The sequence below is a fragment of the Salmo salar genome, chromosome ssa07, assembly GCF_905237065.1.
Source record: "Salmo salar chromosome ssa07, Ssal_v3.1, whole genome shotgun sequence".
Lineage (NCBI taxonomy): Eukaryota > Metazoa > Chordata > Actinopteri > Salmoniformes > Salmonidae > Salmo > Salmo salar.
The window spans coordinates 23733331-23744685 of record NC_059448.1 but is presented as its reverse complement, the minus strand read 5'-3'; positions in this window follow the sequence as shown (position 1 = coordinate 23744685).

The following is an 11355-nucleotide window of genomic DNA, read 5'->3' as shown; positions in this document are numbered from 1 at the left end:
AACCAGTAAACCAACCAACCAACCAACCAGTAAACCAACCAACCAACCAACCAACCAACCAACCAGTAAACCAACCAACCAACCAGTAAACCAACTAACCAACCAGTAAACCAACCAACCAGTAAAGCAACCAACCAGTAAACCAACCAACCAACCAGTAAACCAACCAACCAGTAAACCAACCAACCAACCAACCAGTAAACCAACCAACCAACCAACCAGTAAACCAACCAGTAAACCAAACAACCAACCAACCAGTAAACCAACCAACCAACTACCCAACCAACCAACCAGCCAACCAACCAGTAAACCAGCCAACCAACCAGTAAACCAACCAATCAACCAGTAAACCAACCAACCAACCAGTAAACTAACCAACCAACCAACCAACCAGTAAACCAACCAACCAACCAGTAAACCAACCAACCAACCAGTAAACCAACCAACCAACCAACCAACCCGTAAACCAACCAGTAAACCAACCAAACCAACCAACTAACCAACCAGTAAACCAACCAACCAGTAAAGCAACCAACCAGTAAACCAACCAACCAACCAACCAGTAAACCAACCAACCAACCAACCAACCAGTAAACCAACCAACCAACCAGTAAACCAACCAACCAGTAAACCAACCAACCAACCAACCAACCAGTAAACCAACCAACCAACCAGTAAACCAACCAGTAAACCAAACAACCAACCAACCAGTAAACCAACCAACCAACTACCCAACCAACCAACCAGCCAACCAACCAGTAAACCAGCCAACCAACCAGTAAACCAACCAATCAACCAGTAAACCAACCAACCAACCAACCAGTAAACTAACCAACCAACCAACCAACCAGTAAACCAACCAACCAACCAGTAAACCAACCAACCAACCAGTAAACCAACCAACCAACCCGTAAACCAACCAGTAAACCAACCAACCAACCAACTAACCAACCAGTAAACCAACCAACCAGTAAACCAACCAGTAAACCAACCAACCAACCAGTAAACCAACCAACCAACCAACCAACCAGTAAACCAACCAACCAACCAACCAACCAACCAACCAACCAACCAACCAACCAGTAAACCAACCAACCAACCAGCCAACCAACCAGTAAACCAACCAACCAACCAGTAAACCAACCAACTAACCAACCAACCAGCCTACCAACCAGTAAACCAACCAACCAACCAACCAGTAAACCAACCAACCAACCAGTAAACCAACCAACCAACCAACCAGTAAACCAACCAACCAACCAGTAAACCAACCAACCAACCAACCAACCAGTAAACCAACCAACCAACCAGTAAACCAACCAACCAACCAACCAGTAAACCAACCAGTAAACCAAACAACCAACCAACCAGTAAACCAACCAACCAGTAAAACCAACCAACCAACCAACCAGTAAACCAACCAACCAACCAACCAGTAAACCAACCAACCAACCAGTAAACCAACCAACCAGTAAACCAATCAAGCAACCAGTAAACCAACCAGTAAACCAACCATCCAACCAGTAAACCAACCATCCAACCAGTAAACCAACCAACCAGTAAACCAACCAACCAACCAACTAACCAACCAACCAACCAACCAGTAAACCAACTATGTCCTAGAACTATGAGGTCAAATACCAATATCATACATATGTTTTCTCTCTTGTCGCTTATTGACAACATAGGTCAAGTCCCCTAGACCAGGTATTCCCAAAATGGGGTATGCACAATGCCGTCGGGGGTACGCCAAATAAAAATGTGATTATTTTTCTCTTCACATTTTCAAACAGTCCATTTATATTTTCCAACGGGGGCTATACATTTGGGTGAGTTTTTTTCTCGTTTCTCGCCTGAGTAGCCTCACTGCCAAAAATAAAATTAAAACATGTCGTGTTCAGCGAAATAACAACACAATGTACAGATAGCCTAGTCAAATAATTAACATCCAATCACATTAACCGTTACTCTCTCGCGGGAATTCCACTATGTAGCTGCTGCTCATGTTGGTATCTGTACTGATGGCGCAAAAGCCATGACAGGGAGACATATTGGAGTGGTAACGCGTGTGCAAGCAGTTGCTCCCGATGCCACTTGGGTACACTGCAGCATCCACCGAGAGGCTCTTGCTGCCAAGGGAATGCCTGACAGCTTGAAAGACGTTTTGGTTAACTTTGTTAAAGCAAGGCCCCTGAACTCTTGTGTATTTTCTGCAATATGCAATGATATGGGCAGCGACCATGTAACACTTTTACAACATACAGAAGTACGCTGGTTATCAAGGGGCAAAGTATTGACACGTTTTTTTTTAAATTGAGAGACGAGCTTAAAGTTTTCTTCACTGACCATCATTTTCACTTGTCTGACCGCTTGCAAGATGACGAGTTTCTCACACGACTGGCCTGTCTGGGTGATGTTTTTTCTCACCTGAATGATCTGAATCTAGGATTACAGGGACTCTCCGCAACTATATTCAATGTGCGGGACTAAATTGAGGCTATGATTAAGAAGTTGGAGCTCTTCTCTGTCTGCTTTAACAAGGACAACACACAGGTTTTTCCATCATTGTATTATTTTTGTGTGCAAATTAACTCAAGTTTACAGACAATGTCAAATGTGATATAGCGAAGAACCTTAGTGAGTTGGGTGCGCAATTACGCAGGTACTTTCCCGAAACGGATAACACAAACAACTGGATTGGTTATCCCTTTCATGCCCTGCCTCCAGTCCACTTACCGATATCTGAACAAGAGAGCCTCATCGAAATTGCAACAAGCGGTTCAGTGAAAATTGAATTTAATCAGAAGCCACTGCCAGATTTCTGGATTGGGCTGTGCTCAGTATCCTGCCTTGGCAAATCGCGCTGTTAAGACACTGATGCCCTTTGCAACCATGTACCTATGTGAAAGTGAATTCTCAGCCCTCACTAGCATGAAAACTAAATACAGGCACAGACTGTATGTGGAAAATGATTTAAGACTCTCTCCAATACAACCCAACATTGCAGAGTTATGTGCGTCCTTTCAAGCACACCCTTCTCATTAACCTGTGGTGTGTTATTCACAATATTCGATGAACAAATAAGGTTTTATATGTAAGATGGCTAAATAAAGAGCAAAAATATTGATTATTATTATTTGTTCCCTGGTCCTATAAGAGCTCTTTGTCACTTCCCACGAGCCGGGTTGTGACAAAAACTCACACTCATTCTTATGTTTAATAAATGTATTGTATAGTGTGTGTGTGGCAGGCTTAAAAAACATAATTTGAGAGTGCGCTGACCCTGGTGCAGTACGCAGCTGGAGGTTGAATGTTTGATACGGGACGGGACTTTAAAAAGATTGGGAACCACTGCCTTAGAGAAAAGTGAAGTAGGAGGAAAGGAAGGAAGCAGAAAGAGAGAAAGTTGAAAGGAGGATCTATATAGAGGCAAGGAAAGATAAAAAAGGAGGGACAAAGAAACTGAAAAGATGGAATTATGTCAACAACAAAAAAAGAGTCAAAAGAATAAGGATCGGTAGCAATCTTCTCCCTTTGTGTCTGCTATTTTGATCAAGGATATTTGATATGTGCAGCTAACTACATAGCTCAGTTATTATATGTTGTGTTTGTGTAGTAGGCGGTTGGTTGTGACCAGTTGAAACCAGTTCTGTTCTGCTCCTTTATGTCCGTCTGTGTTCTTGTCTGCTTCGAAGGGTCAATGGGGGAGTCTGTGTACTGTGAGGGGAGTGGGAAGGGGAGTAGGGGGGATGTTTTTAGGAAAGGGGGGGATGTTTTGGGGCAAGGGGTTCAGTAGACCTGCTAAATAATGGGTTCTGCTCTGTTCCTTCATGTCTCTATCCACTGGGCACAGACATCATTTAAAAAGTCTAGTTTTGATTTAATTCAACGTGAAATCAACAAACAATTTCACCATGTCATCCGATTTAGGTGAAAAGTTCGGTGAAGAAAATACAACATTCCCTTACGTTGATGACTTTTTGCAAACCCCCCCCCCCCAAAAAAAAATGGTTGAAATGAAGTGGAAACAACATTGATTCAATCAGTTTTTGCCCAGTGGGTGTCTACTTCCTAGGGCCAGTGGGGGAGTCAGCGTCCTGTGGAGGGAGTGGGAAGGGGAGTGGGGGGAGGTTTTTGGGAAAGAAGGGGTTCAATGCGAAATAATGAGTTCACAGCAAGAAGTCTCGTCTTCACAATCCACTTACCACACTGGTCAATGCCTAATTGTTTGTCCGTTTCTCTCTCTCTCTCTCTCTCATTCAGTTTGTGTGTGAGTCGCATGAGAAGTGGCAGTCAAAGAATGCCCCTTTCCTTCCATCTCGTTCTTTTCCTCTCTGTACCCCCTCCTGCTCTGTTTTTCCATTTCCTTCCATCACTTTCTTCCCCACAGTCATGCATCTTATTATATAATCCAGCTACCTGACATAGGAGCCCCCCATTGATTTATGTCTTCAGTAGGAGAGGGCTACCTGGGACCTCAGCCACCCAAATCAAATCAAATTTTATTGGTCACATACACATGGTTAGCAGATGTTAATGCGCGTGCTTCTAGTTCTGACAGTGCAGTAATATCTAACAAATTCAACGACTACCTTAAACATACAAATTTAAAGGGATGAATACAAATATGTACATATAAATTGATGGTTGTGCAGCATAGGCAAGATGCTCCCTCTGCTGTTTCCTGAAGTCCACAATCATGTCCTTTGTTTTATTGACGTTGAGTGAGAGGTTATTTTCCTGACACCACACTAAGAGGGCCCTCACCTCCTCCCTGTAGGCCGTCTCGTTGTTATTGTTAACCAAGCCTACCACTGTAGTGTCGTCTGCAAACTTGATGATTGAGTTGGAGGCATGCATGGCCACGCAGTCATGGGTGAACAGGGAGTACAGGAGAGTGCTGAGAACGCACCCTTGTGGGGCCCCAGAGTTGAGGATCAGCAGGGTGGAGATGTTGTTTCCTACCTTCACCACCTGGGGGCGACCCGTCAGGAAGTCCAGGACCCAGTTGCACAGGGCGGGGTTGAGACCCAGGGTTTCGAGCTTAATGATGAGTTTGGAGGGTACTATGGTGTTAAATGCTGAGCTGTAGTCAATGAACAGCATTCTTACATAGGTATTCCTCTTGTCCAGATGGGATAGGACAGTGTGCAGTGTGATGGCGATTGCATCGTCAGTGGACCTATTGGGGCGATAAGCAAATTGGAGTGTGTCCTAGGGTATCAGGTAGGGTGGAGGTGATATGATCCTTGACTAGTCTCTCAAAGCACTTCATGATGACAAAAGTGAGTGCTACGGGGCGATAGTCATTCAGCTTTCTTGGGAACAGGAACAATGTTGGCCATCTTGAAGCATGTGCAGATAGCAGACTGGGATATGGATTGATTGAATATGTCCATAAACACACCAGCCAGCTGGTCTGCGCATGCTCTGAGGACGCGGCTAGGCATGCCGTCTGGACCGGCAGCCTTGGGAGGATTAACAAGTTTAAATGTTTTACTCACGTTGTCCACGGAGAAGGAGAGCCCACAGGCTTTGGTAGCGGGCTGTGTCAGTGGCAGTGTATTGTCTTCAAAGCGAGCAAAGAAGTTGTTTAATTCGTCTGGGAGCAAGACGTCGATGTCCGCGACAGGGCTGGTTTTCTTTTTGTAATCCGTGATTGACTGTAGATCCTGCCACATACGTCTCGAGTTTGAGCCGTTGAATTGCGACTCTACTTCGTCTCTATACTGACGCTTTGCTTGTTTGATTGCCTTGCGGAGGGAATAAATACACTGTTTGTACTCAGTCATTTTTCCAGTCGCCTTGCCATGATTAATAGTGGTGGTTCATGCTTTCAGTGTTGCGTGAATGCTGCCATCAATCCACGGTTTCTGGTTAGGGGAGGTTTTAATAGTCACAGTGGGTACAACATCACCGCTGCACTTGCTAATAAACTCACTCACCGAGGTAACGTATACGTCAATGTTATTGTCTGAGGCTACCCGGAACATATCCCTGTCCACGTGATCGAAGCAATCTTGAAGCGTGGAATCCGATTGGTCAGACCAGCATTGGATAGAACTGAGCACGGGCGTTTCCTGTTTTAGTTTCTGCCTATAGGATGGGAGCAACAAAATGGAGTCATGGTCAGATTTGCTGAAGGGAGGGCAGGGGAGGGCTTTGTATGCATTGCGGAAGTTAGAGTAGCAATGGTCCAGAATGCTACCAGCTCGTGTCGCGCATTCGATATGGTGATAGAATTTGGGAAGCCTTGTTCTCAGATTAGCTTTGTTAAAATCCCCAGCTACAATAAATGCAGCCTCAGGATATATGGTTTCCAGTTTACATAGAATCCAGTGAAGTTCTTTCAGGGCCGTTGAGGTATCTGCTTGGGGGGGATATATACGGCTGTGACTATAATCGAAGAGAATTCTCTTGCGAGATAATGCGGTCGGCATTTGATTGTAAGGAATTCTAGGTCAGGTGAACAAAAGGACTTGAGTTCATGTATGTTGTTATGATTACACCATGAGTTGTTAATCATAAGGAATACACCCCGCCCTTCTTCTTACCAGAGAGATGTTTGTTTCTGTCGGCGCGATGTGTGAAGAAACCGGGTGACTGTACCGACTCTGACAACATATCCCGAGTGAGCCATGTTTCCGTGAAACAGAGAATGTTACAATCTCTGATGTTTCTCAGGAAGGCAACTCGTGCCCTAATTTTGTCCATCTTGTTGTCTAGAGATTGGACATTGGCGAGTAATATGCTCGGAAGCGGTGGATGGTGTGCTCGCCTTCTAAGTCTGACCAGTAGGCCGCTCCGCCTGCCTCTCCTGCGGCGACCGCGTTGTTTTGGGTCGGCCTCTGGGATAAGATCCCATGTCCAGGGTGGAGGTCCAAACAAAGGATCTGCTTCGGGAAATTCGTATTCCTGGTCGTAATGTTGGTAAGTTGACGTTGCTTTTATATCCAATAGTTCTTCCCGGCTGTATGTAATAACACTTGAGATTTTATGGGGTAACAATATAAGAAATAATACATAAAAAAAAAATTACTGTATAGTTTCCTAAGGACCTGAAGCGAGGCGGCCATCTCTGTCGGCGCCAGGAGTGTTTCGCTGTGTTCCAGTTCCATACCACTACAATGGACATATATCCCATGTGTTCACCTAGTAAGTAGACATTGGAATGTAGCCTTGCTCGCAGGCTTTTCCAGGGGTCGTTTTGGGTTTCGGCACCCCTAGTGAGCCCATCTCTCTCTCTGGTTACAGCTGAAGTATGCGCAGTATTCCCCCCTATTAGTCTATCATGCACACAGTGGTCTCTCTCTCTCTGCTTGTTTTTGTCTGGAGAACATAATCTATATTTATCCCCTTATAGTGCTAGTAAGGGTGTTTACCTGGAAAGTTAGGTAACAATTACCACAAAGCCACTCGATGGCTAAAAAAATGATTGCTTAACCGGATCTTGCTCGATTACTACATGAAAGCAACTCACTCCTGCCCCAGACAGTCAGTTTTTCCAGCTGTAGTTCTTACCGTCACCACAGGGTTCACTGTGACCTCTGATCTACCCCTGACACACAATCCTGGTAGTTCTGGGTGTCTGTATCTAAGTAACCTAACGTAGCAGGCGTAAAATAAATGCCTGAGCGGCTTCACCTCTTCTCTGCTTTTCAACTGAAAACCGGAGGCTTCCAGTTTCCTCCGGCCCCGCTGAGGGTGGTGTCTAACGGAACTAATGAAAGTTCTCTCTTGCTCTCCTATCTCCTCCTCTTTCTGTCTCCTCTCCTATCTTCCGCTCGACCTCCTCTCTCCTATAGCCCTCCTTCCCCTCTCAGACTGTCATCAGATAAGACCTTGTGTGACTTTGCTACTCGATCATAGCCTCTCGCACATGTACATGTCAATGTACCTCTCCAGTGTCATGGTCTACTTTCTTAATCCCTTGCCGGTGCTCAAATGGACTTTTTTCCTTCTCTCACTTCATTGGCTGCTCTCTCAAGAACCTCAAGGGGGCAGACCCCTGCTTGTTTTATGTTTGTATACACAAGGCATGATGAGGTCTGCTCTGTAGCAATAGAAATGCACTATCTGAAGTTCACATGCATCACACATTGCAAAAATACTATGCATTAAATTGACAAAACGTAATCATTTGTTTGGGGGTATGGAGGCCATTGGCTCAACTTACCTCAAAGCACCTTAGCCCACACAGCTACAAGGATTCACTTTCAGGAAACCTATAACACAAATTCATTTGACTTTGTGAAAATCCAGTTTTGTTTTTTTTGCCTAACTTACCACTTTTCCCCCATGTGTTTTCTTCCTTTACAGACTCCATGAAATTATTACCTCTTCCTAAATATTTGGTCATTAATATGTGTAGGGTTTCCTAGAAACAAGGGGTGGCTCAACATACCCCACTCTCCCCTACAGATTTGGTGCTTTATCAAGGGATCGTTCTTATAGTTCATTTGTTGTTGTTTTCCATGGTGTAACTCGGGTTAAATTGGGTTAAGATTTTAGTACTGGAGGAGAACCGTTCAGTTGTCTGCCTTCTTCATGAACTGTTGGCCAGTATTGAATTACCAATACCCAGATCATGAAAACTTCATGACAAAAAGATTTAATAAAAAATAATATGGTTTATTGCTTATTTTTACTATTCTGACTTATCGGATTAAACTAAAGAAGATACAAAAGATAATGTGAAAGAAATGTTTGCTGAAAGGAAATAAAGAATGGAAAATAACTTAACCAACTCCGAGGAACCCTCAGATGACGTACTGTATGATGTTTCCATGGAAAGTCTCGATACAGAAGTTCCCTCTCTCATTGTTGTCAATAATTCATATAAAAGTCAAACAATTTAATAATTGAACAAACTGGCAGTGGGCAGCCAACACATGGAACGACGCAAGAGGTACAACTATGACAAGAGTTTTGAATTATTTAAGAATTACATCGACTATGATTCATATGGCATATTGTGGCTTGATTTGAACACAGTATCAAAAGTAGACAATATGCTTTAATCCCAAAAGGGAATGTTCCTGGCAGATAGGCAGTTGTGTGAAGCTGTAGTAAGTACTTTAATCCAGGTATGTCATCTGGAACAGGCTGTGGCATGTTTGAGAGTCTGAGAGTCCCGCTGGCGTCACCCTGAAAATATAAAAACAGAAGAAAAAAAAATGATACATGCATTCAAAAATCACTTTTTGAAAAGGCTACCTCAGATTCTTGCCATGTAGGAAGAGCTATTATTAATATCTTGTAACCATTGTTAATGTTTGATATTTTATGCATCACTGACAAAATACAGTAATTCCCCATGACTTAATGTAAAGGGATGTATATCATGAGTCGACAATAGGAAGCTTGCCGTGTGAATAAAGGCACACAACGTGATCATGCACAGGACCTGTGTGTGTGTGTAAACCTCTTCCTGTATGTCCAACCAGGAGCTAATTTCAGCATGATCTTCAAACAACCACTGATTTACCCATTGATTTAATAATTGTACCCTGAATTTCACTAAGCTGGCCTTTATGTTTAAGAAACTTTCTTTACAACTTCAATCTATTAGGCTTATGCATCGTGTCTGGCCATCAGACTGTACTCCGGTAATGATACCTTGTTAGTGCCATGTGTGTGGTTTGTTTTCATATTACCCTGAAAATAGAAATATATTATTCTAATTGTGACCCTAAAATTATTACTTTTGTGCAGAAACAAGTCAGTCAACCATAGAATTAGAATGTTGTCTAATTAATCAATAACCTACTTTATTCTAATTATATGGAGTCAATGTTGATTTGTTTGTTTACATCTCAGCACCCAGATCCAAATCTTGCATGCTGGTTGACATGACCTGGATGCCACAGAGGATGGGTTGCAAACTTGAATGTTGTGAAAATTCTGTGCAACTTCCAGCGCGCTTTAACTTACAGTTTTAACAGTGGCTAAGTAGGCTACTGTGGCTATCATAATGTAGGCCTACAAGAGAGGCCTCCCATTGAAAACAACGGAGAAAATGCATCCCATAACGTTTTAGCATGGCAATAGCTGTTCTATCATTCAGCCTACAGTAGCAGCCAATGGGTGGTGTTCAATGTAGACCTACATTCCATGAGAAGGAAAACAAACATGCAGGGCTTGACATGAACCTGTTTATCCACTTATCCTTCAGAAAAGGAGGTGACTAAAAATGTGTTGTTTGATGCAAGAAATAACTTTACAAAATACATTATTATTCCCATACCATTATTGCAGAGAATCAGACACATTATGCTACCCTCTGCCTATTGGCTATTTAGCTCATTCAAGCCTGTCTCAAAATACAACCCTACCCCTTTAAGACAAAAAAAAAAGCACTTTACCCGAACCGCTTTTGAAATATGTCTAGAAATGTACATGTTTTGTGCTCTTGTAGGAAGCAATCACTCCCCTGTTGCTGACTACAAATGATCTATAACTAGGCTAATAACTCACTAACTAGCAAAGGAGATTATCAAAAATGTGCACACGTCTACATGCAGCTCTCGCTTTGATCTCAAAACAAGCTAATCGACTCACGCTCGCTCATGCTGTAAACAGTCCAGTTCAAAGTAAATGGCCCAGATTCATATATGGCAATGGTCTAGTTGCATATAGGCCTACTGCAGCTCTGTTTATGCCGCACCGGTCTGTATTGAGTACGGGCTGAGCCGTGCGTGTCAATGCAATAGAACCCTACTCTAATACGTTCTGCCTACAAAATAGTTTGTTTTGTTTAGGTATGTTGCATTGTGTTGAATTTGAGGTAAGCTATATGATCACACTGGTAATAGATCCGTTGTATTACTTGTGAGGCACAGCCGAGTGAGCACACATTTAAATAATTTGCTTTTTAATTGTATTTTACTGGGCTGAAGGTGCCTGCATCTGATGGTCAGTCTCAGCGGGGAGAGAGAGCAGCAGATGGAGTGTCCGCCTCAACGTCCCTCTGCCAAATAGCTACCTGGACTATCCGCATTGACCATTTCTGCACTAACTTTTGTTACTCATCACACGCTGCTGCTACTGTTTATTGTCTATCCTGCCTAGACACTTTATTCCTAGTTATATGTACAGTTCTACCTCAATTACCTGGTACCCCTGCACATGGACTCGGTACTGGTACCCCGTGTATATAGCCATGTTATCGTCCCTCATTGCATTTATTATTACTTTTATATTAATTCTCTATTTCTTTCTCTGTATAAGTAAGCCTTTCACTGTTAGTCATCACCTGCTCTTTACGAAGCATGTGACGAATAAAATGTGTTTGATTTGTTGTATTTCCTTGCCAAACTGGTGCCAGTTTAGCCTGGGTACCAGTACTTTTGAAGC